This window comes from Ornithorhynchus anatinus, chromosome 1 (genome assembly GCF_004115215.2).
Source record: "Ornithorhynchus anatinus isolate Pmale09 chromosome 1, mOrnAna1.pri.v4, whole genome shotgun sequence".
Classification (NCBI taxonomy): Eukaryota; Metazoa; Chordata; class Mammalia; order Monotremata; family Ornithorhynchidae; genus Ornithorhynchus; species Ornithorhynchus anatinus.
In genome coordinates, this window is record NC_041728.1 from 29,144,937 (window position 1) to 29,171,803 (window position 26,867).

A 26,867-nucleotide genomic window follows, 5' to 3' on the forward strand; every position below is an offset into this window, starting at 1 on the left:
CCGGGGGCGAGGTAAACGGCCGTCGGTCTGTGACCAATCCCCAAATGGCATCTATGCCGGACCGGTGGGCTCTGCGAGGAGCCTCTCTCTCTGGTCTCCCCAGCATGAATACGGTAGAGCCTCAGGCCGGGCCGGACCCTCGGCCGTCCCTCCGAGATTCTAGGAGAGAGTGGATGGGGGATGCTGGTGAGACCCTTTTGGCTTTTAGGTGGGCGTTGGAGGTGTGTGTGACCGCTCAGAATGGAGCGTCATCCATTCACAGTCTAGAGCGGGAGACAGACATCAATAGAAACAAATAAATTACGGTGACCAATAAATAAATTGAAGTGACTTGCCCAAGGTCACGTGGTAGAAAAGTAGCAGCGCCAGGATTAGAACCCAGATTCTTCTGACTTCCGGGCCCGTGCTCTATCCACTAAGCCCTACTACATTCCTTTTCTCGGTGTCAGAGGTCTGTTTTCCTCACTTGATGGCAACACTGGCGCCCGAGGGTACGAGATGAATAGAAAGTGGGAACAGGCTAGGGGAGAGCGCCAAGGAGTAATGGGCGGGTGGATTTCAAACTGGACGATGTGGTGGGGCACCAACCCCCAACCAGTTCTATAATGGAACCAACTCCAGGTCCTCCAGAGACTGCTCATGTGCCTGGCAGCCTGCAAGATCTGTATGTCCATCCCATTTCAAGGGAGCTGCCTTCTCTGTCTCCACCCTCTATCTTCCCAGCTGTAAAATCAATCAATCATATTTATTGAGCGCTTACTGTGCACAGAGCACTACTAAGCGCTCGGGAGAGTGCAGAATTGCAGAGTTGGTAGAAATGTTCTCTTCCCACAAGGAGGTGACAGTCTAGAGGAGTTTAAGCAGAGTGGCTTAGTGGACAGAGCACGGGCCTGGGAGTCAATAGGACCTGTGCTGTAATCTCAGCTCCGCCCCACGTCTGCTGGGTGACCTTGGGTAAATCACTTCACTTTTCTGGGCCTCAGTTACCTCATCTGGAAAATGGGAATTAAGACTGTGAGCCCCATGTGGGACACAGACTGTGTCCAACCTGATTAGCTTCTATCTGCCCCAGTGCTTGGAACAGGGCTTGGCATGTTTTGTTTTGTTGTCTGTCTCCCCTTTCTAGACTGGGAGCCCGTTGATGGGTAGGGATTGTCTCTATCTGTTGCCGAATTGTACTTTCCAAGCCCTTAGTGCAGTGTTGTGCACACAGGAAGTGCTCAATAAATACAACTGAATGAACGAAGTACTATATTATTATTATTATTATTACTACCACAGTCTACAGTCTACAGTCTAAAATGGACCAGTCTTTCTCCCTCCTCACGTTAGGAGTTATGACCTATTTCAATCAGTCATGGGACATTTTTTGAGCATCTATTCTGAACAGAACACTGTACTAAGTGCTTGGGAGAGTGCCACCAAGTAAGTAGCGTGATCCCTTGTCTAGAAAGGTTTGAATTTCTCTGATGAGATTTTCTTCTATCAAGTCCAGCGTTCATTACAATGCCAAGGCCCACCAAAAGCATTAAACACATTATTATTATTCCAAACACATTTCTCTGCAGGTTTTATAGGAGCTGAGAACGGATGAGATTGCTAGAGTCCGCGGTAGACTAATTTAGAGATTTGCTGGACTCCCCTGAGTAGGGATTGGAGAAATGATCTGTCTGCTCACCTGGGGAAATCCTATAGAACATGAAAGAAGAAACTTAAAGCAGGCTGTAACATCCAATCACCCCTCAGGGACAGGAACTGTGTCCCTTCTGATTTTCTTGACACTGACCAGATCTTAGCATAGTGCTTGGCACATAGTAAACCCTTCAAAAATCCCATCATTATTAATCACTTTCTCCCACTAAGTCCCTTAATCAGCTAGTGATTTGAGCAGGATTGGATTCCAGGATCCAAGGAGCAATGCTCTCAATTCTGAGACACTCGACTACTATATATTTGTGTGTTCAGATTCTTAACTGCATGTAGTTGTCTGAACTTGAAAAGGCTGCAGATAACAAAGTTCACCTTGAGCAAGGAGCAAGAAGTTCCCAGGTACACTTTTCTGGGCTGAAGGAAATCCATCTGGGGCAAATGGAGGGGTGTTTGCCCCCACCACGGTTCAAAATCTATCTACCCCTTGGCTCTCTCCCCCAGCCTGTTCCCACTCTCCATTCGTCTCGTGCCCCTGAACGCCGGTCTTGCAATCAAGTGATGAAAATGGAGCTCTGACACCAAGAAAAGGAAAGTAGCGTGGCTTAGTGGATAGAACACGGGCCTGGGAGTTAGAAGAACCTGGGTTCTAATCCTGGCCCTGCTACTTTTCTGCAGTGTGACCTCAGACAAGTCACTTCATTTTATTTATTATTCAATGTAAGTTATTTTTTTCTATTAATGTCTGTCTCCCCCTCTAGACTGTAAGCTTGGTCTGGGAAGAGAATGTATCTGTTTATTGTTATATTGGACTCTCCCAAGTGTTTAGTACAGAGCTCTGCACACAGTAAGCACTCAATAAATATGATTGATTGACTGACTGACCTCACTTCTCTGTGTCTCAATTCACCTCATCTGTAAAATGGGGATTAAGACTGTGAGCCCCACGTCGGACATGGATTGTATCCAACCTGATTAGTGCCTGGCACATCATAAGTGATTAACAAATGAAAAAAGAAAGAAAGGAAGAAATAAAGAAAGCGAGAAAAAGAGAAATAAGTAAAGAAAGAAGGAAATAAGGGAAGAAAAGAAAGGAAAAAGAAAGAAACAGAAAGAAAGATAGGAAGAAAGAAATAAGCAAGGAAGGAAGAAATCAAGAAAGAGAGAAAGAAATAGAAAAAGAAAGGAAGGAAAGAGAGAAAGAAAGAGGAAAGAAAAGAAGGAAGAAAGAAAAAGAAAGGAAGAAAGGAAGAATGAAAAAGAGAAGGAAAGGAAAGAAAGAGAAAGGAAGAAAGGAAGAAAGGAAGGAAGGAAGGAAGAACGAAGGAAGGAAGGAAGGAAGAAAAGGAAGGAAGGAAGGAAGGAAGGAAGGAAGGAAGGAAGGAAGGAAGGAAGGAAGGAAGGAAGGAAGGAAGAAGGAAGAATGAAAGAATGAAAGAATGAAAGAAAAATAAAGGGAGAAAGAAAAGAAATGAAGAAAGAAAGGAAGGAAGAAAGAGAGAGAGAAAGTCTGCTCCCCTTGCCAACCCCCAAGAGCCCACGCCACCATGTGTTCCCGAAACCTGGGACTGATCCAAGTTCCAAATGTGCTGGAAAGCGAATCCCTGGACCAGCTGGGATCTTGCTCAGGCGATGTTGGATGAGGGTCAACACCAAACCAAATGATATCTGGGCAAACAATGTGGTTCCTTGTTATTGCTTTGGGAGAGATCTTCAGCAGCAAAAGTGTGCACGCACGCACACATACACACACACACAAACACACGTACACACTCACCCTCCCCTCCCACCCCCACACGGCACCCTATCTGCCACGTCGGCACAGAGTAAAAGACGGATGACGTGTTATGAAATGTGTCCTAAGCGCCCTCCCTGCCCCCTCCGGACTCTAAGCTCACTGTGGACAAGGGAACACGTCTGCTAATTCTAAATACGATCGACTGACTATCATTGTCTACCATCGGTGACCTCGGAAAGCTCGGTCACGGTGGAGTGGAGAGGTTGAAGACCTAACTCTAGTGGCCGGGAAGAGAGTGGTGGAGTAGAATCTAGTGCCTGGAATGGAAATACGAGCAGGGAGTTGGGGCGAAAGCCAGAGGGGATCGTGTGAGGTTGAGAGGGCTTTTTCAGAAAGAGGGCTATTTGGATGTGTTTGGAAGCAGAGGGACAGTGAGAGGTGGAAAATATCAGCCGGGAGGGGAGCTAAGACTTTCAGGAGGTGAGAACGGATAGGATCCGAGGCACGGGAGGAGTGTGTCAGGGATCGATTTAGCAAGCAAGTAGGAGATCTCTTCTTGAGAAACAGTGTAAACTGTAATCTGTAGACTGTAAGCTTATTGTGGGCAGGGACTGTGTCTACTAACTGTGTTGCATTGTACCTTCCCAAGTGCTTAGTATATTCAAATTAATTTCTGTCTTCCCACTAATAATAACAATAATGGTATTTGTTAAGTGCTTACTATGTGCCAAGCCCGGTTCCAAACACTGGGATAGATACAAGGTAATCAGGTGGTCCCATGTGGGGCTCACAGTCTTAATCCCCATTTTACAGATGAGGTAGCCGAGTCACAGAGAAGTGAAGTGACTTGCCCAAAAGTCACACAGCTGACGAGTGGCGGAGCCAGGATTAGAACCCACGACCTCCGACTCCCAAGCCCGGGCTCCTTCCACTAAGCCACACCGTTTACACTAGACTGGAAGCTCATTGTGGGTAGGTATTGTATCTGTTTGTTAGCGTGGCTCAGTGGAAAGAGCACGGGCTTTGGAGTCAGAGGTCACGGGTTCGAATCCCGGCTCGGCCACTTGTCAGCTGTGTGACTTTGGGCAAGTCACTTAACTTCTCGGTGCCTCAGTTACCTCATTTGAAAATGAGGATTAAGACTGTGAGCCCCACGTGGGACAAGCTGATTCCCCTGTGTCTACCCCAGCGCTTAGAACAGTGCTTGGCACATAGTAAGCGCTTAACAAATACCAACATTATTATTATTATATTGTATTTTCTCAAGCACTTAATACAGGGCACACAATAAGCTCTCAAGAAAAATGATTGACAGACTGACTCACAGTAAGCACTCAATAAATGCGATTGATTGATTAGAAACAGAAAAAACCAGGAATAGTGGCAAGGATGTAAGGGAGAGAGATGTAAGGGAGAGACTCTGGGAAGTTCGACCCCGATGCCTCTGGTGTACCGACAAAATAGTTGGCGAGATTGTGAGGGGCTTAGAGGTAAGGAAGAGGGATGGCGGAGGGACGGGGGCTTCTTGCCAAAGTTGGTGGGAGAGATGGGCCAGGGAGTCAGTGAGGGAAGAATAGGAGCAGAAATATGAACAGAATTGTAGAAGAAGAAGGAGGAGGAGGAGGAGCAGGAAAAGGAGGCAAGACAAGAGGAGGAAGAGGAAGAGGAAAAGGAGGAGAAGGAGGGAAAAGGGGAAGGGGAGGAGGAAAAGGAGGAGCGAGCAGGCTAGGAATAGATCAAAGATGAAGGGGAATGCAGTCACGGTGGAGAAAGCGCTCCACGAACCACAGCGGAAAGAACTCGTCCGCTCAACTGTATATATCTTCATTACCCTATTTATTTTGTTAATGAGATGTACATCACCCTGATTCTATTTATTTGCTATTGTTTTAATGAGATGTTCTTCCCTTGATTCTATTTACTGCCATTGTTGTTGTCTGTCTGTCTCTCTCCCCCAATTAGACTGTAAGCCCGTCAAGGGGCAGGGACTTTATCTGTTACCGATTTGTACATTCCAAGCGCTTAGTACAGTGCTCTGCACATAGTAAGCGCTCAATAAATACTATTGAATGAATGAATGAATGAAAGAAGAGGGCAGTGAGGGAATGTAGTGTGGTGTCTGAGTTCAGATGGCGACTAATACCACAGAAACTGCCGTGGGCCTGCCTCCCAATAAACCCAGAATCTTCTTTAACAACTTTTTCATACCAAGGGAGAAGGTGGATTTGGAATTAAGGACCGTTGTCCCGAAGCAGTGGGGAATCTGAGCAAGGCTCTCACCAAGGACTGTTCATTTACTGAGGCGTTGTTTTCTCCATTTGTTGATTCTTGCTTGGTGGGTTTGCAATTCATTTCACTCCCACCGTGGTTCTTCTTATTCCTGGACTGTGAGCCCCAAGGTGGATGTTTAATCGGTGTCTAACCCAGCTATAGTAAGGCAAGTGACACTAGTAAGCGTTTAATAAATAGAGAAGAGTGACCTAACGGAAAGAGCATGGGCCTGGCAGTCAGAAGACCTCGGTTTTAATCCCGGTTCTCCCATTTACCTGCCGTATGATCTTGGGCTAAACACTTCACTTCTCTGTGCCTCCGTTCCCTCATCGGCAAAATGGGGATTCAATACCTGTTCTCCCTGCTACTTAGACCGGGGGCCCCATCTGGGACCTAATCATCCCATTTAAGTGCTTAACAATTACCATAATTATCATTTTCATTATAAAATACATAATGAAAGAATTTTCCAGTCGGACAAGCGGCACAGAAGGACCCATTCTGTACTTTTCCGGGAACCCGTTGACCCCCCACCCCACAGTAAAGATACCCAGTAGGGTTACCCTTACCTTTCAGTGCACTTCCTTCATGGGAAGCAGCATGGCCTAGTGGATAAACTACAGGCCTGGGAGCCGAAGGACCTGGGTTCCAATTTCGACCGCCATCTCTCTCGTGTGACTCTGGGGGACTCTCCTAACCTTCCTGTGCCTCAATGCTTCAGTTGTTTATTCGTATATTGTAGTTTTCCAAGTGCTTAGTTAGTTGCACACAGCAAGCGCTCAATAAATATGATTGACTGACTTAGTTTCTTCAACTGCAAAATGGGGATTCAATACCTGTTGTCCCTCCTACTTGACTGTGAGGCCCATGTGGGACTTGGAGTGTATCCGGGCTGTTTAACTTGTATTTATACCAGCGTTTATAACAGTGCTCGACACCTATTAAGTGCTTAACAAATACCATAAAAGGTAAACAAAACCAACAAACAAACAAAAAAACACTGCCTCTCCCCTCTCTGAATCAGTCCGTGGCTTCACCTCCTTGTTTCCTGTCTGCCTTCTTGACATCTTTCTGCTTTGATTTCCCCTTGGCTGAATCTCAGACCTCTTTTTACAGAGGGAAACAGTATGCAGAGCTGGGCTGAGCTATCTCCGTATCGTGGCAGAGGGAAAGGGGAGGAATGTCACGTGATCCAGGGGAAAGAGCCAGGTCCTGGGAGTCAGAGGACCCGGGTTCCAATCCCGGCTCTGCCACGTGACTACCATGGGACCGTGGAAAGTAACAACTTAATTAATTATGGTACTTATGAAGGACTTACTATGTCCAGGCACTGATTGAAACGCTGGGGTAGATACAAATTAATCAGGTTGGAAACAGTCCCCGTCCCACATGGGGCTCACACTCTTCTCCCCATTTTACAGATGAGGTAATGGAGTCCCAAAGAAGTGAAGTGACTCGCCCAGGGTCACACAACCGATATGTAGCAGAGCCGGGATTAGAATCCAGGTCCTTCTGACTCCCAACCCCGTGCTCTAATCACTAAGCCACACCGCTTCTAACCACTCTGGGCCTCAGTTTCCCTATTTGTAAAATGGGGATGCAGTACCTTTTCTCCTGCCCCATTAATCTGTGAGCACCATGAAGAACGGGACCCGGGTCCTACTTGATTATCTCGTATTTACCCCAGCCTGCAGTAGAGTGCTCGACACGCAGTAAGCGTTTAACAAATATCGCACTGATGATCGTGGTCTTGTTTCCTCGCCTTCCACTCTCGCAAGGGGCACTGCCACCCCTTCCTTGTGCAGAGAACCTAGAGAGGTCCCTTGAGCAGAAGGAAAGGAAAGGGGTAATGAGGGAAAAAGAGAAAGGAGCAAGGCAAAGCAGGAAGAAGAAAGAGGCTGGAAAGGCATCAGGAAAATGTCCTGGCTGGATGGCAAGCTTCAGCATCTGGAAAACAGACCGGGGGGCTAAATTTAGCCTGCAGTGACTTGCAATAATTTGTGCGAAAGAAACGCAATATTTGAAGTTGGCGTCATTTTGGGCAGGGAGTTGAGTTATGAGAAAGGAACAGTATGACAGGGGGAACGCGGCGAAGAGAGAGCCGCGCTTCCTCGCACTTTATTTAAAGGCCGTCTAGGCCGCGGGTTGCATGGAGCAAGCTGACATGTTTATAAACATGTTATAGATAATGTATCGTTGCATATACATCCTGCTCACTCACGCTCCAAGAATGCAGACGAGTCTCCCAGCCCGGCCTGGCCATGATCCGCTCCACCCCCGGTGCCTGTGTTTCCTTGGAGAACCTCACTAGATGTAAGGAATGACCCAGGAACCCGGTCACACCGAATCGTGCGGGGCTAGCAGGGATTTGGAAATTCTTGGAAAAGTGGATATACATCTCCCCGGATCCTTTCTCCAGCTGTGTTATAAATAGATGATTAGCTCAGCGACAGGCCGCTTTTTAAAGGGAGATATTGCCAGGCAAAACCAGCGCACCGAATACCATAAAATCTCGTTAAGCCTATAAAGATGTATTCAAAATAGCTCTCGGTGTCACTCCCTCGCCTCCGAGGGAGACGACAGTCTTTAAAATAGCATCGGGGACGTATTCCGAATTCATTTTGTTTGAAATAAGCTTTGTCCGGTCGATATTTCAATTCGAATAAAGGTTTTTGTGTGCGTGTGTGCTGTCCGGGGCTATAAATTACACGTCGTGACCCGAACTCTCCCCCCACCTCCTCTTCCGTCTGTGGAGACGGCCTCACCTTCCCGGGCCACGGGAGAGCCATTTTGTGCCTTGGAACGGGTAATGTGCTTTCGTGGCCTTAGAGAGCTTCCAAAATGGAAGCCGTCTCCTCTGATCTCTCTGAGAGTTTCCATCCGTTCTCGCAGACCCACCGAGCCCCTTCCCTGGCCAAATATCTTCAGACTGTTGGCCTCCACCTTAGATTTTTCTTGGTGAGAGACTAGATAAGGAGCGAGAAGGGTCAGAGTATCATCAGACAAGGCAAGGGGTCAAAGGTGATGACCAGACGGTCAGCCGGGACGGGGAGAGGAAGCAGCCAGAAGTGACTCGAGTCTGTAAGATCACCTCTGGACCGTAAATTCATCGTGCTCTGTTGTATTGTGCTCTTAGTACAGTGCTCAGTAAATACAATTGATTAATTGATTGGTTGATAAATGGATACCCATCACTGAAGGAAACTGCTCATGGCTTCCAGTTCGACCTGGAAGATTCCTTGGCGTCTGTCCATCGATCCTCAATCAATCAGGTTCATTAGGGGTCTAACCAATTGTGGAGCACCAAGTGAGTGCTAGTGCTTGGGAGAGTACATTACAGATAACAGACACCCTCCTCAGTCCTCAAGATGCTAAGTTGCTAATATCAATCATTCAATCGATCAGTATATTAATTGAGAACTTACTGTGTGCAGAGCACTGTACTAAGGGCCTGGGAGAGTAAAAATAATGATAATTATGCTATTTATTAGGCCCTTACTATGTGCCAGGCCCTGTACTAAGTTCTGGGGTGGATACAAGTAAATTGTGTTGGACACAGTCCCTGACTCACGTAGAGCTCCCAGTCTCAATCCCCATTTTACAGATGAGGTAACTGAGATTCAGAGAAATGAAGTGATTTGCCCAAAGTTACACAGCAGACGGGTCGTGGAGTCAGGATTAGAACTCGTGACCTTTTGTCTCCCAGGCCCGTGCTCTATCCACTGCGCCATAACAGAGCCGATAGACACGTTACCTGCCCACAAGGGAATGGAATGACAGAGAGGTGAATGAATAAGTGCTTAAATAGATGAGTATGCATATCAATGTTTATAAAAGTTCATTCTCTGTGCCTCAGTTACTTCATCTGTAAAACGGGGATTAAGACTGTAAGCCCTCTGTGGGGCAGGGACTGTGTCCAACTTGATTACACTGTATCTATCCCAGGGCTTAGTACAGGGCCTGGCACGTAGTAAACACTTAATACCATAAAAAAATCAATCAATCATATTAACCGAGTGCTTACTGGGTACGTCGTACTTGGTGCTTGGGAAAGCACAGTAGAATTCATTTATATGATCCCTGCCCCTAAGAAGTTTATAACCTAGCGAGGGAGACAGCAACATGGCACAGCACGGGCCTGGTATTCAGAAGGTCATGGGTTCTAATCCTGGCTCCGCCACTTGTCTGCTTCGTGACCTTGGGCAAGTCACTTCATTTCTCTAGGTCTCAGTTACCTCATCTGGAAAATGAGGTTTAAAAAAGGATTACTGGGGGCAGCAGAAGCCTAACTGCTGAGGTCGTAGCTGGGAGGCTGTGACTTAGGCATTTTCTATCCTTGAAGTAAAATATTCACCACGTTTCTGCTTGTAAAGTCCGCTATTAACTAATAATATGTAAGCGAGGCTGGTATTAAACCTCAGTGCAACTGAGGAGAAAATCTGGTGAGGAATGTCAAAAGGTTTCAGTGATTCATAAATGAATAGGTCGGAAAATGACCTGCGGAAGTCACCTGATCCAAGCCTTTGGGCTTCAGCTTAATAATAATATTGATGATGATAATAAGAATGATAATAATAATAATGTTGGTATTTGTTAAGCGCTTACTATGTGCAGAGCACTGTTCTAAGCGCAGGGGTAGATACAGGGTAATCAGGTTGTCCCACGTGAGGCTCACAGTTAATCTCCATTTTACAGATGAGGTAACAGAGGCACAGAAAAGTTAAGTGACTCGCCCACAGTCACACAGCTGACAAGGGGCAGAGCAGGGATTCGAACCCGTGACCTCTGACTCCGAAGCCCAGGCTCTTTGGTTCAGTGGAAAGAGCCACGCTAAAATAGCAATATTTGTTAAGCACTTCCTATGTGCCAGGCACCGTACTAAGGGCTGGGGTAGATACAGATTAATCAGGTCGGGCACGGTCCACGTCCCATGTTGGGCTCACAATCTCAATCCCCATTATACAGATGAGGCAACTGAGGCACAGGGAAGTCGAGTGATTTGCCTGAGGTCACAGAGCAGACAAATGGCAGAGCCGGGATTGAAACCCAGTTCCCTCTGACTCCCAGACCCGTGCTCTATCCATGAGGCCACACTGCTTCTCTTGCTTGGGAACCTTGGGCTACCAAGAACGATTGCTACGCCCATCTTTCCGGAAGAGCGTGAGTTGTGTCTTGAGCTCAGAGAGGCTGCATTTGAAGATTCTGTCAATCGATTAATCTGTCAATAACACTTACTGGGCACTTATCGTGGGCAGAGCGCTGTACTAAGCACCTGGGTGAGTACACTGTAACACAGTTGGTAGACAGGCTTCCTGTCCCAAGGGAACTTACAGACTAGAGGGAGAGACAGACCTTAATCGATCAGTAAATCAAATTAGTGTTTACTGGGTGCTGAACACTGTACTAAGTGCTTAGGAGAGTACTATATAACGCAGTTGGTAGACATGTTCCCTGCTCCCAATCAGTGGTGGGAGTAAGGTGGTCTAGTGGGTAGAACATGAGCTTCAGAGTTGGAAGGAGCCGGGTTCTAATACCGGCTCCGTCCCTTGTCTGCTGTGTGATCTCGGGCAAGTCTCTTTACTTCTCTGTGCCTCGGTTACTTCATCTACAAAATGGGAATTAAAACTGTGAGCCCCATGCGGGACAGTGTCTGTAACCACTCCAGTGCTTAGAACAGTGCCTGGCACATAGTAAGTGCTTGCCAAATACTATTATTGTTATTATTATTATTGTTCTTATTATTCCAAGCTTCAACCAGTGCAAAATCTCCCTTATTTTTAGTCTACATCCACCCGGCATAATTTCTCCTCTGCGTCAGTGTGGATACAGCTGGACACCCTACTCTTTAAAATAACCTTTCACACAATGAACCCGTTATTTGATCACCTCCATTCTCGGTTCCACAAGCTTCTCCAATTCACTTCACCTTTCCACATAGAGCTTGTTTCTAAGCCTCTAAATATCTCCACGTCATTTCTCTGCATTTCACGGGGAGGTTGCATAATCGGTCAATCGGTCAAGGTTATTTATTGAGGTATCTACTGCGTATGGAACATTATACTGACAGCTTGGAAGAGTACAATAAAATAGAATAGGGAGGCATGATCTCTGCCCGCCGGAAGCTTACAGTCTAGAGAGGGAGACAGACATTAATTTATAAATCATTTATAGATCTGTATAATACAGTAGAGTAGGAAAACAACATTCCTGCCCACAAGAAGCTTGCAGTCTAGAGAGGGAGACAGACACTAATATAAATAAATCATTTATAGGTATGTATAATACCATGAAGTAGGGAAACATGATTCCTGCTCACGAGAAGCTTACAGTCTAGAGAGGGAGACGGACATTAATATAAATAAATCTTTTCTAGATATGTATAATACAACAAAGTAGGGAAACAAGATTCCTGCCCACGAGAAGCTTACAGTCTAGAGAGGGAGACTGACATTAATATGTCATTTATAGATATATATAATACAATGGGGTAGGAAGACATATTCCCACAAGGAGTTTAGAGATAATAACAATAATAACGATGGTATTTGTTAAGCGCTTACTATGTGCCAAGCACTGTTCTAAGCGCTGGGGGAGATACAGGGTAATCAGGTTGTCCCACGTGGGGCTCACACTTTTAAACCCCATTTTACATATGCGGTAACTGAGGCAGAGAAGTTAAGTGATTTGCCCAAGGTCACAGAGCATCCAAGTGGCGGAGCTGGGATTAGAACCCGTGTCCTCTGACTCCCAAGCCCGGTCTCTTGCCACTAATAATAATAATAATAATAATAATGTTGGTATTTGTTAAGCGCTTACTATGTGCAGAGCCACACTGCTTCATGGCTAGCCCATCCTCTTTCCACTAAGCCATGCTGCTTCACAAATATCCCAGTAAGAGGTCACTCAGCATTGAACGGCATGTCCTAATGGTAAGAACACGGGCCTGGGAGTCAGAGGACCTGGGTTCTCATCCCAGCTCTGCTTACTGCTTGCTGGGTAACCTTGGGCAAATCACTTCACTTCTCTGGGCCGCAGTTACCTCATCTGCAAAATGAAGATTGAGACTGTGAGCCTCCAGTGGGACAGGGATTGTGTCCCACCTAATTAGCGTATAGCTACCCCAGCGCTTAGAACAGTGCTTGGCACATAACAGGCGCTTAACAATTACCATTATTATTATTCTTGTTTTCCTCACAGCGTTCCAAAAAGAGAAGAGGAGGAGAAGAAGGAGAAGGAGGGAGAGGAAGAAGAGGAGGCGGAAAAGAAGGAGAGGGAGGAGGAGGAGGAAGATTCATTCGTTCAATCGTATTTACTGAGCACTTTCTACATGCGGAGCACTGTGCTAAGGGCCTGGGAGAGGACACTATAACAACAAACAGACACATTACCTGTCCATGACGAACTAACAGTCCAGAGGGGTGAGTTTCAAAGCTCGATTTCCCTTCCTCTGGGCATCGGAAGCTGCCGAATTACTCACTTCTCTCTCTCAGTGACTCCTGGGATCCCCAACTGATGATTTTTGAGGCCTAACTAGTTTAAATCAAATACGGCAAGTCCCAGGGCAACCAGTCCCAGGCCCACAGGTACCCACCTCCTTATTCTGTTTTTGCCAGCCTCTCCTCGGGCCTTGCAAGCCCCAGATTCTTTGATCTGAATAATCTGGGAGGTCTCCAACCGGGAACATTCCCAGGGAAGTAAAAAAGGGTGACGAGGGGGGGGGGGAGACTCGGAAGGCGGTCACAATCTCCTCATTGCCCCCCGGTGGGCCCATCAATAATAATAATAATTAAGGTATTTTTTAAGCGCTTACTATATGCCAGCCACTGTACTGAGTGCTGGGGCTGGGGGGAATACAAGGTAATCAGGTGGTCCCGGGGGCTCACAATCTTAATACCGTTTTACAGAGGAGGTAACTGAGGCCCAGAAAAGTGGTGACCTGCCCAAAATCACACAGCTGACAAGTGGCGGAGCCGTGATTAGAACCCATGACCTTCAGACTTCCAGGTTCGTGCTTTATCCACTATGCCAATCTTGCTTCCTGTTGCGGCAGCTAAGTCCGAGAGGTGGGGAAGGGACACGGGGCTTTGAGGTGGGAGAAGCGGGGTTCTGGGAATGAAAACATCAGCGAGGACAGCAACATGACTAGGTGGATAAAGCATGGTCCTGAGAGTCAGAAGGACCTGGGTTCTAATGTGACCCCACCGCTTGTCGGTTGTGTGATGTTGGGCAAGTCACTTCAGTCCCCTGGGCTTCAGTTGTAAAATGGGAATTAAGAGTGTGAGCCCCCTGTGGGACAGGGACTGTGTCCAATCTTTTAAACTTACATTTACCCCTGTGCTTTGAACAGTGCTTGACACATAATAAGGGCTTAACAAGAATTATTATTATTATTATTATTACTATTATTACAGCAGAACCCAGGACTAAGTCTGAGCAGTTGGCCTATACCCAAGGGCTCTAATGCCTGTTCCAGGCCTGCTTGAGGTCTACTCTTTGGGCCTTTAGAAGGCCTGATCCAGGCCTGCTCTGCGTCTGTTCCAGGCCTGCTTCAGGTCTGGTCTAGGCCTGCTCCGGGTCGGCTCTACGCTTCCTCCAGGACTGCTCTGGGCCTGCTCTAGGCCTACTCCTGCTCCAGGTCTGCTCTGGGCCTGTTCGGGGTCTGCTCTAGAGCAGTTCCAGGTCTGCTCCGGGCCTGCTCCGGTTCTACTCCAGGTCCGTTCTAAATCTATTCCAGGTCTACTCCAAGCCTGCTCCAGGCCTGCTCCAAATCTGCTCCGGGCCTGATCTGATCCTGCTCCAGGCCTGGCGTGAGGCGGTGCTCCCAGCAGCACACTTCCCTGAGCTCTGAGCACATCTCAACATTTGGAGAAAAACAAGAAACCAAACAATAGACGATTGTAGGCCGCAGAACAGAGCCAACTTCCCTCTCGGGATTCAGAGCGCTGTTCATAAACGGCTCCAGCTGCGGTCTCACGGTTCAGGATGTCACTGGAGACCCTCGAGTGAATTACAGTCTTGTCCTCCCTCGGCTCCTCTCCGGGGGCCATCTACTGTACCTTTTATAGAGCATTCTGTAATGCAAATGCCTGGAGGATGAGAGGAAGGGGGGGTGGGGGGTCCGGAGGGAGAGGGAGGGACAGAAGGAGCAGCTCTGTTGGCTGAGAGAGGATATTTCCTGCCTGATATTAGGCAATTCACCCAGACGGCCAGGCACTGAGGACTCATACCTCCTTAGGCTAACTGGTAATCAAAGGCGCATCGGACAGGAAGCTGCTTCTCCAGCTGAAAACGGAACGAGCAATCAATAGTTTCCAACTGACCCACTGTGGGGAGGTGGAAGCAGGGTTTCTCGGGAGAGTAGCAGTTCAGACAGGAAGTGATTGACCCGGTGACAGGGAGAAGAGATCCACATTCAGGGAACGTTTGGTCGCGGGGAGCAGCGGGGAGGAGTTCATTCAGTCGTATTTATCGAGAGCTTACTGTGTGCAGAGCACTGTACAAAACGCTTAGGAGAGTACAATACAACAATAAACAGATCTATTCCCTGCCCACGACAAGCTTACGGGAAGGCAGGCAGGAAAGACGTTGGGTTGAGGCCTTGGAGTCACTTCCAGTAATTGGGTGGGCAATTCTCATAATAGTAACAACAGTAATAATGATAATAATGATAATGATAACATGAAAAAATTGTTAAGTCTATGCGCCAAGCACTATACTAAATGCTGGGGTAGATAGAAAGATAATCAGGTCCCAGGACACAGTCTTAGGAGGGAGAACAGTCACTGAATCCCCATTTTTTAAATGAGAGAACTGAGGCAAAGAGAGGTTAAGGACTTACCTAAGTTCACAGAGCAGGCAAGTGATGGAGGTGGGATTCAAACTCAGGTTCTCTGACTCCCAGGACTGTTCCCTTTGCTCTAGGCCACACTGCTTCCCTCACTGCTTCACAATCAATCAATTCTACTTATTGAGCGCTTACTGGGTGCCGAGCACTGTACTAAGTGCTTGGGAAAGTACAATATGACGGAGTTGGTAGATATCTTCCCTGCCCAAGAAGAGGTTACAGTCTAGAGGGGAGGGTTTATATATAAATGCTGTGGGGCTGAGGGAGGGGTGAATAAGGAGGGCAAATCCAAGTGGAAGGGTGACGCAGAAGGGAGTGGGAGAAGAGGAAAGGAGGGCCTAGACAAGGAAGACCTCTTGGAGGAGATGGGCCTTCAGTAGGACTTTGAAGGTGGGGAGAGTCACTGTTGGCCAGATTTGAGGAGGGAGGGCGTTGTAGGCCAGAGGCAGGACATGTGAGAGGGGTAGATGACGAGATAGAGGAAATCGAGGTCCAGTGAATAGGTTGGCATTAAAAGAGTGAAGTGTGCAGGCGGGATTGTAGTAGAAATGCAGCGAGGTACGGTAGGAAGGAAGACGATTGAGCGTTTTGATGCCCACTGTGCGGTGTTTCTGTTTCATGGGAGCCAGATGGGCAACCATCGGAGATTCTTGAGGAGTGGGGAAACACGGACTTAATGTTTTTGTAGAAAATTGATCGGGGCAACAGAGTGAAGTATGGACTGGAGTGGGGAGAGACAGGAGCAAGGAAGTCAGCAAGGAAACTGATGCAGTAGTCAGGGAAGATTGGATAAGTGCTTGGATAAATGTGGTAGCAATTTAGATGGAGAGAAGGGAAGATTTTAGAGATGATGTAATGTTGTAATGGAATGGAATGTCTTCTAGACTCTAAGCTCTCTGTGGGCAGGGAATGTGTCCGTTTATTGTTATATTGCACTCTCCCAAGTGGTTAGTACAGTGCTTTGCCTACTGTAAGCGCTCAATAAGTACAATGGAATGAATGAATGAATGTTGAACCCAGAGGATTGGGTGGCAGATTGAAGATGTGGTTTGTACGAGAGATGAGTCAAGGATAACACCAAGGTTATGGGCTTGAGAAACAGGAAGGATGGCGGTGCTGTCTACAGTGATAGGAGTATCAAGAAAAGGATAGCGTTTGGGTAAGAAGAGAAGGAGTTCAGTTTTGGACATGCTATTTTGAAGTGTCAGTGGAATATCCAAGTAGAGATGTCCTGAGGATAGGAAGAAACGTGAGACGGCAGAGAATAAAGAGATCAGGACTGGAGATGTAGTTTGGGGAATCATCCGCACAGAGAAAGTAGTTGAAGCCATGGGAGGGAATGAGTTCTTCAAGGGTGTAGATGGAGAATAGAAGGGGATCCAGAACTGAGCCCTGAAGGATTCCCACAGTAAAGGGGTGGGAGGCAGAGGAGGAGCCCATGAAACAGACTGAGAATGAGGGGTCAGAGAGATAGGAGGAGAACCAGGAGGGGACAGTGTCAGTGAAGCCAAGATTGGATAATGTTTCCAGGAGAAGGGGTGGTCCACAACGTCGAAGGCAGCTGAGAGGTCGAGGAGGATTAGTTTGGAGTAGAGGCCATTGGATTAGGCAAGAGGAAATTATTGATGACCTTAGAGAGGGCAGTTTCTGTGGAGTGAAGAGGCGGAAGCCAGATTGGAGCAGGTGAAGGAGAAAATTGAAGGAGAGGAAGTGGAGGCAGCGGGTGTAGATGACTCAGAGAGTTTGGCGACAAATGGTAAGAGGGAGTTGAGGCGATAAGTGGAGGGAGCGATGATGTCAAGGGACCATTTTTTTTGATAGGGGAGACTTGAACATGTTTCAGTGAATCGTATTTTTTTCATTCAATCGTATGTATTGAACACTTACTGTGGGCAGAGCACTGTATTAAGCATTCAGGAAAGTACAATATAACAATAAACAGACACATTCCCTGCCCACAGAGAGCTTACAGTCTAGAGATGAGCTTACACTCTAGTTTGAAAACAGTGGGGAAAAAGCCAGTGGAGAGTGAAGAGTTGAAGATGGTAGTCAGGGAAGGAAGAACTGAGGGGGCGAGTGCTTTGATAAAACATGAAGGGATGGAGTGGGAAGTGCAAGTGAAAAGGATGGATTTTGAGAGAAGGCAGGATATCTCCTCTTGAGGTAATGCTAAGATAGATGGGAGAGTCGAAGAAGGGGCAAGAGGTGGGAGGGACTGGACGGGAGAGATTTTAGAGAGATCACGCCTGGTGGTTTCACCGTTCTCGATAAAGTAGGTGGCCAGATCATTAGGGGCGACGGATAAGTCTGAAAAAACTGGTAAGGGCCCCGGGCAAGGGAGTCGATAAGGATGGAGAAATAATACTGCCAGGCAAAGGAGAGGGCAGAGGTTAACAGGAAAGGATGAACATGAGGTGGAAGAGGGTGGCTCGGTATTTGGATTTCCATCAGCAGCGTTCTGAGGCTCGTGCACAGGAGCGAAGGAGGTGGGCTGTGGAGGCGATCCAGGGCTGTGGCTTTGTGGTAGGAGATCGACGAAAGGATAGGGGAGCGAGAGAGTTGAGTTTGGTAGAAAAGGTGGTGTTGAAGACGTCCATTTGGTCATCAAGGGAAAGTAGTTTGGGTAGCTTCTCTTGAGCCCGGCGGCTTTGGAAAAGGCAGCAAACTGTTTCTCTTGAGCACTACTGTGCTGAGAAAGGAAGCAGCTTTGATGATAACTGTGGTATTTGTTGAGTGCTTGCTATGTGCCAGGCTCTGTACTAAGCGCTGGGGTGGATACTAGGATATTGGGTCGGACACAGTCCCCGACCTGCATGGGGCTCTCGGTCTTAAACCCCATTTTACAGATGAGGTAACAGGCCCAGAGAAGTGAAGTGACTTGCCCAAGACTACTCACAGCGGACAAGGGGCAGAATCAGGATTAGAACCCATGATCTTCAGATTCCCAGGCCTGTGCTCTATCCACTAGGCCTTTCTCTTGGACCCTGAAAGAGGCAGCTCTTGTAAGGAAGAAGCACACGGTTTCTGCACCGACACTCAAGAAGCGAACATTCATTCGGTCGTATTTATTGAGTGCTTACCTTGTGCAGAGCACTGTACTAAGCACTCGGGAAACCCCGCTCCGGACGAATTCAGCCACTGGCTTCGCCTCGAGTAAGGGGTCTGGGTGGGGGCGGAGCGGTGCCGGGAAGACCCCGGTTGAGTCAGAGAGCCGTAACAACGGCTGGGGAGTTTCTAAAGTAGTTGACCACACAGATGTCTCGCTACGGCTTCAGACAGTCCAGTGGTTCTTGCGCTGTCTTGGCTGCTGTCCATGGGAAATGTTTTGGGACCAGGCGGTGTTTCTGGGGTGGTGTTTTGCCTGAGAAAAAGTGGGAAGAATTCGTAGAGTCTCTCGGCTCAGAAGAGAAGTCAGTGGAAGTGTTCTGTGATCGGGCTGGGGGAGAGCCGTACTCCAAAGGCTGGAGTCGGGGTAAGTCGTGCCAGAAGAACACCCAGACATAGCCGGAAGGAAAGGAGAATGGAAGACGGGGATGGAAATTGGGAAGTTGCTTTCAGCCTGCTGGAGGGTTCTCATGAAGACAAGGCCATCCACCTCCGCATCAGATAGAAACTCCTTACCATTGGCTTTAAATCACTTTAATCACCTTCTCCCTCGTCCGATCTTACCTCGCGGATTTCCTACTACAACCTTGCACATTCGCTTCTCTATCACCAACCTACTCCCTGTACCTCGATGTCAGCTGTCTCACTGCCGACCCCTCGCCCACATCCTGCCTCTGGCCTGGAACTTCCTCCCTTCAAAACCGACAGACCACCGCTATTCCCACCTTTGAAGCCTTATATTAGAGTCACGTCCTCCAAGAAGCCTTCCCCGACTAAGCCCTCATATCCCCAACTCCATCTCCCTTCTGCCTCACCCTTACACTTGGATTTGAACCCTTTATTGACTCCACCCTCAGGCCCAAAGCACTAGGTACATATCCGTAATTTATTTAAATGCCTGTCTCCCTCCCTAGATTGTAAGGTCCTTGTAAATAATAAATAATAATGTTGGTATTTGTTAAGCGCTTACTATGTGCCGAGCGCTGGGGTAGACACAGGGGAATCAGGTTGTCCCACGTGGGGCTCACAGTCTTCATCCCCATTTTACAGATGAGGTAACTGAGGCACAGAGAAGTTAAGTGACTTGCCCACAGCCACACAGCTGACAAGTGGCGGAGCCGGGATTCGAACCCATGATCTCTGACTCCAAAGCCCGTGCTCTTTCCACTGAGCCACGCTGCTTCTCTTCTTCTCTGTCCTTGTGGGTAGGGAACCTGTCTACCAGCTCTGCGGGATTGTACTCTCCCAAGTGTATAGTGTTCTGCACCCACTAATGCTCAATAAATAGGAATGACTGACTAACTAAGCCATTCCTTACCTCAGAAAGGCAAAGTAGTCCAAAACAGTCTACAAGGAGAGAGTCACTGGGGGCTGAAACTAAAGTGAACAACATTCAAATCGGGTTTCCCAGTTCCTGCAAAGACCCAGTTATTCAATCGCATTTGTTAAGCATTTACTGTGTGCAGAATACTGTACTAAGCGCTTGGGAGAGTGCAATAGAATGACATAACAGATACATTCACCAGCCAGAGCAAGCTTACAGTCTAGAGGGGGAGCCGTGACTCTAATGGGGTGTGACAATGGAACCTGAAGGATAAAGATAATTTGTTAAGCACTCAGTATGTATCAGTCAGATCAATTACAGTCTCTGCTCCACATGGGGTTACAGTCTAAGAGAGGCGGGAGAACAAGCGTTTAATACCCATTTTACAAATAAAGAAACTGAGGTACAGGAAAAGTTAATCGACTTGCCCAAGGAATATCTCTGGCCACTCCTTCTCAGTCTCTTTTGCAGACTACTCCTCCGTCTCCCATCCTCTAACCGCGGGGGTCTTTCAAAGCTCAGTTCTGGATCCTTTTCTATTCTCCATCTCCATCCTCTCCCTTGGCAAACTCATTCACTCTCACAGTTTCAACTACATTTTCTACATTGATAACTCCCAAATCTACCTCTCCATCTCTGACATCTCTTCAGTATTCTCACATTTCATTCATTCATTCATTTATTCATTCATTCAATAGTATCTATGGAGCGCTTACTATGTGCAGAGCACTGTACTAAGCGCTTGGAACGAACAAGTCGGCAACAGATAGAGACGGTCCCCGCCGTTCGACGGGCTCACGGTCTGATCGGGGGAGACGGACGGACGAGAACGATGGCGATGAATAGAGTCGAGGGGAAGAACGTCTCGTAAAAACAATGGCAACTAAATAGACTCGAGGCGATGTACATTTCATAAACAGAATAAATAGGGTAATGAAAATATATACAGTCGAGCGGACGAGTACGGTGCTGAGGGGAGGGGAAGGGAGGGGGGAGGAGCAGAGGGAGATGGGGGGAAGAGAGGGTTAAGCTGCGGAGAGGTGAAGGGGGGGCGGTAGAGGGAGTAGAGGGAGAAGGGGAGCTCAGTCTGGGAAGGCCTCTCGGAGGAGGTGAGTTTTAAGTAGGGTTCTGAAGAGGGGAAGAGAATGAGTTTGGCGGAGGTGAGGAGGGAGGGCGTTCCGGGACCGCGAGAGGACGCGGCCCGGGGGTCGACGGCGGGACGGGCGAGACCGAGGGACGGCGAGGAGGTGGGCGGCGGAGGAGCGGAGCGTGCGGGGCGGGCGGTAGAAAGAGAGAAGGGAGGAGACGTAGGAAGGGGCAAGGTGGTGTAGAGCCTCGAAGCCTAGAGTGAGGAGTTTTTGTTTGGAGCGGAGGTCGATAGGCAACCACTGGAGGTGTTTAAGAAGGGGAGTGACATGCCCAGAGTGTTTCTGCAGGAAGATGAGTCGGGCAGCGGAGTGAAGAATAGACCGGAGCGGGGCGAGAGAGGAGGAAGGGAGATCGGAGAGAAGGCTGACACGGTAGTCTAGCAGGGATATAACGAGAGCCCGTAGCAGTAAGGTAGCCGTCTGGGTGGAGAGGAAAGGGCGGATCTTGGCGATATTGTAGAGGTGAAACCGGCAGGTCTCGGTGACGGATAGGATGCGTGGGGTGAACGAGAGAGACGAGTCGAGGATGACACCGAGATCGCGGGCCCGAGAGACGGGAAGGATGGTCGTGCCGTCCACGGTGATAGGGAACTCTGGGAGAGGACCGGGTTTGGGAGGGAAGATGAGGAGCTCAGTCTCGCTCACGTTGAGTTTTAGGTGGCGGGCCGACATCCAGGTGGAGACGTCCTGGAGGCGGGAGGAGATGCGAGCCCGAAGGGAAGGGGAGAGGACAGGGACGGAGATGTAGATCTGCGTGTCATCTGCGTAGAGATGGTAGTCGAAGCCGTGAGAGCGGATGAGTTCACCGAGGGAGTGAGTGTAGATGGAGAACAGAAGAGGGCCGAGAACTGACCCTTGAGGAACTCCAACAGTTAAGGGATGGGAGGGGGAGGAGGCGCCTGCGAAGGAGACCGAGAATGACCGGCCAGAGAGATAAGAGGAGAACCGGGAGAGGACGGAGTCCGTGAAGCCGAGGTGAGATAAGGTGTGGAGGAGGAGGGGATGGTCGACAGTGTCAAAGGCAGCAGAGAGGTCGAGGAGGATCAGAATGGAGTAGGAGCCATTGGATTTGGCAAGAAGGAGGTCACGGGTGATCTTAGAGAGAGCAGTCTCGGTAGAGTGGAGGGGACGGAAGCCAGATCGGAGGGGGTCCGGGAGAGAATGGGAGTTAAGGAATTCTAAGCAGCGATTGTAGACGACGCGTTCTAGGATTTTGGAAAGGAAGGGTAGTAGGGAGATAGGGCGATAACTGGAAGGGGAAGTGGGGTCGAGAGCCTCCCTTCAAGACATCTCTAGTTAGATGTCCTACTGACATCTCAAGTTTAACACGTCCAAAATAGCACTTATCTTCTCAACCAAACCCAGTCCTCCCATCACTGTAGACAACACTAGATTCTCCCTGTCTCACAAACCCATAAACTGGGCATTATCCTCAAATTATCTCTCTCGCTCAACACATATTTAATCTTTCACCAAATCCTGTCATTTTTGCCCCAGCTCTAGAATCTGCCCTCTCCACTCCAACCAATCTACTACCCCCCCCCCCCCCACCCAAACTCTTATCGTAGCAATCAATCCGTGGTATTTACTGAGCGAGGATACAATACGACAGAGCTAATAGACATATCCCCTGCCCACAGCAAGCTTACAGTCTAGAGGAGGAGGCAGACATTAATATAAATAATTTACAACCTGGAATTCATAGATACGTACATAAGTGCTGCCTCTCTCAGGGTTGCACCTGGAGAGTTTCCAGGACTCTACCAGTCTCGGCTACAGGAGGGAGAGTCAAACAGAGGCCTACCCGTTCCATTCCTAACTTGGCCAGTGGCTAGTGAGTGGAAGGCAATCTGCTACAAGTCAAAACTCCCCTGTGCTGGGCAGCAGCGGCACAGGAGAGAGTCAAGGGTGGAGGCTCGAGTTTACTGCGCGGAAGGAGGCGATGGTAAACCACTTCCATGTTTTTACCAAGGAAACTCTACGGATCCATTACCAGAACGATGGCGATGGAGAGCAGGGCGTTGGGGGAGAGATGTGACTGTGGTGTCGCTGGGGGTCGGAAAGGATTCCACGGCATAAGACAAGACCTAAGTGCTGTGAGACTGAGAGTGGGGCGGGAAGCAGCCGGGCGTAGTGGATAGAACCCGGGCCTGGGACTCAGAAGGTCACGAGTTCTAATCCTCCATCTGGGCAGCAGAGGGAAGTGTGGACTGGAGTAGGGAGAGACAGGAGGCAGGGAGGTCAGCATGGAGGCTGTTACAGTAATCAGGATGGCCATATTCTTCGGGAGGCTGTCGAGCAGAATGGCAGCGGCACGGTATCGGGTTCCAGACCAAAGGCGAACGGAGCTGTAGCTTTGCCCAACCTCCTCTAGGCCCAGGAGACTTGGTACACGCAGGCCTAACATCCTTAGAACAGTGCTTTGCACATAGTAAGCGCTTAATACCATTATTATTATTACCCCTTGAGCAGTTCCACCAGCGTCACGCATGGGCCTGACTCAATATCAAACGACAAGATGACGAGTGATAGAGTTCTGAAATGTAATTGGTCTCCTACCGTCAAAGCAGTATCACCTCAACCCCGCTCCACTGAGCGGAACACGTGAGGAGAATGAGCGAGGAGCGGCACGGCTTAGTGGATAGAGCACAGGCCGGCGAGTCACAAGGTCATGGGTTCTAATCCCGGCTCCGCCACTTGTCTGCTCTGTGACCTTGGGCAAGTCACTTCACTTCTCTGTGCCTCAGTGACCTCATCTGTAAACTGGGGATTGAGACTGTTGAGCCCCATGTGGGACAGGGACTCTGCCCTTCTATCTGCTCGTAACCACCCCGGCGCTGAGTACAGTGCCTGGGGCATAATAAGCAGGTAACAATACCATAATCAGTTATTATTATTACATGAAATTCACCATCAAAGATCCTCTTTAGAAAATGAAAGCAAACTAGTACAATGCTCTGCACACAGTAAGCGCTCAATAAATACGATTGAATCAATGAATATCAGAAGAGCACGGGCTTGGGAGTCAGGGGTCGTGGGTTCTAATCCCAGCTCCGCCACTTGTCAGCTGTGTGACTCTGGGCAAGTCACTTCATTTTTCTGGGCCTCAGTTACCTCATCTCTAAAATGGTATTAAGATTGTGAGCCCCACCTGGGACAACCTGATTACCTTGAATCTCCCCCAGCGCTTAGAACAGTGCTTGGTACATAGTAAGCGTTGAACAAATACCATCATCATTACTACTATTATCATTATCACTACTGATACCCCCTGTTCAGAAACAGCAGGTGCTCAACGAACACGTCCGATCGATTGAGATTTTCCTTGGGAACCGAAAGCTAACGATTCGTCGATACACCAAGAAGGAAAAAGTTGAATCGAGCGTGCCTTTTAGATTTCTCACGGCGCTTGCTCTGCAACTTTAACCCGAGTCGTTGCCAAACTGAAAGTCTACCAAGTTATAAGCCTGCGAAAAATGCACTTTGCCCAGATGTCCCATCCAATTCCTTGAGTGGTTTTGTTGGCTTGGTTTGTGAGCTCTGTTTAACATTTACTGGCAAAGGGGGAATCACAGACGAGGATCACGGTCTCTCGGCAACGGAGCGGGGCTCGAGGTAGTCAATCAATCAGTGAGTGCTTACCGTGTGCAGAGCATTGTACTAAGGGCTTGGGAGAGTACAGTATAAGAGAGTTGGTAAGACACATTCCCTGCATTAAAGGAACTTACGGTCTGGAGGGAAGAGCGTACTGAAACAACCGCCTTAGGGCCAGGGGCTGTCCATTCCTCTGGAATATTGGGAAAGTCCTGGTGGCTTGTTGGCCTGGTGGAGCTGTCTGGTTTGCTCTGGGTTGCGTCTCCTTCCAAGCGGCTCCTTCCGCGCTTGGAGCTCAGGGCCAGCAAGGAATACTGGGAACCAGCTAGGCGAGCGGGAATGGAAGTTGAGCCACTTCTGCTCCTCAGGCTCTGCCTCCCCTGCTCTGCCCTCCCAACTTAAGCTCACGGCCTAGTGGATGGAGCGCAGGCCTGGGAAGGTCATGGGTTCTAATTCCAGCTCACTTGTCTGCTGTATGACCTGGGGCAAGCCACTTCACTTCTCTGGTCTCAGGTCCCTCATCCGCAAAATGGGGATTGAGAGTATGAGCCTCACGTGGGACAGGGACTGTGTCCAACCCGATTCGCTTGTAACTACCCCAGTGCTTAGTACAGTTCCTGGCACATAGTAAACGCTTAACAAATGCCACGGTTATTACTTCATGCCGAGTATTCTCGGCCAGGATTTTTGATCCAGCCATCCCTGCCCAGCTCCAAAGACCAGCTCCCTCTCGCCTTCACTGGGGCTATAATAATAACCGTAATAATGGTCCTTATTAAACACTTACTGTGTGCCAAGCACTGAAATAAGTGCTGGAGTAGATGCAAGATTAGCAGGTAGAAACAGTTCCACAGTCTACAGTCACAGTTTAAGTGGGAGGGAGAACTGAAATGGAAATAACATCAGAGCTGAATTGTACCTTAGCTCTTAGTACAGTGCTCTGCACACAGTAAGTGCTCAATAAATACGATTGAATGAACTAGAGCTCTTGGGTGCACCCTCTGAAATACATATTTACATATATATATATGATTGGCTGACTGACATATATATATATATATATATACATATCCACTTTGCCCAGATGTCCCATCCAACTCCTTGAATGGTTTTGTTGGCTTGCACTGTGAGCTCTGTTTAACATTTACATATATGTGTATATATATATATATATATATATATATTTTTATATATATATATATGTCAGTCAGTCGTATTTATTGAGCGCTTACTGTGTACAGAGAACTGTACTAAGCACTTGGGAGAGCACAATACAACAATAAACAGGCACATTTGCTGCCTACAACGAGCTTACAGTCTAGAGTGGGAGAAGGATATATATATGTTGTTGGATAGGTTGTTACAGCCAGACTCATGCACATCTCCCCATTCCCAATCACCCTCAGATCAAGTCCTCAATCAAATCAATCGATCAGTAGCAGTTGTTGAGCATTTCCTGGGTGCAGAGCACTGTACTCAGCACTGGGGAGGGTACGACAACAGAGTTGGTGGACACGTTCCCTGACTAAAAGGAATTTACAGTCTAGAAGGGGAAGTCCTGATTGGAGAGAGTTTGGGAAGGGTTGCGCGTGGAGGGAGAGAATGAAGGGTGAGGAGTCTGCTGGGATATGTTTTGGTTTCTGAATTCACAGTCCACCTTCCCCTTTGGAGAAAGAAGGGTGGGGGAAATAAGAGACAATCTTTCCCTTGGGAAGATTTTATAGTCACAGTGAGTTTTCTGTAAACTTTAAAGGAAGAATTGTCCAAATTAGGACAAGAACAGAAATGGACAAATGGAAAGGCTTAGAGGGGTGTTCAAAAAGGACCCACAGGGCAGGGGAGTTTGCAACCCAAGGGTTTTCTTTCTTGATCATCTCAGGTGTTATTAGCCCCAAGAAGAAGGGATCCATGGGGGAGAGGGTGTTTTATTAAGGGACCAGTCTTGGAAGACAGGAGCTGAAGAAAAGAACTTCTCTGTTGGGTCAAATGCTATGTGGAACAACAGAGAAGCTATTCAGCAAATTCTGAGTGACTTTTTCTTTTTTAATGGTATTTAAGCACTTACTGTGTGGCAGGCACTGTTCTAAGCTCTGGGGTAGATACAAGATAATTAGATTGGATACAGTCCTTGCCCCCTATGGGACTCACAATCTTAATTAGGGCTCCGCTAATTCTGTTGCGTCGTACTCTCCCAAG

At 48.1% G+C, this 26,867-nt stretch overlaps 1 non-coding gene across 1 annotated transcript; it reads left to right on the plus strand.

Moving 5' to 3' along the window:
- Positions 1 to 22,800: 22,800 nt before the first annotated feature.
- LOC114817197 lies at positions 22,801 to 22,938 on the plus strand. The gene has a single exon (XR_003765035.1). It is a non-coding gene; the product is annotated as a small nucleolar RNA SNORA7 (small nucleolar RNA).
- The last annotated feature ends 3,929 nt before the right edge of the window (positions 22,939 to 26,867 follow it).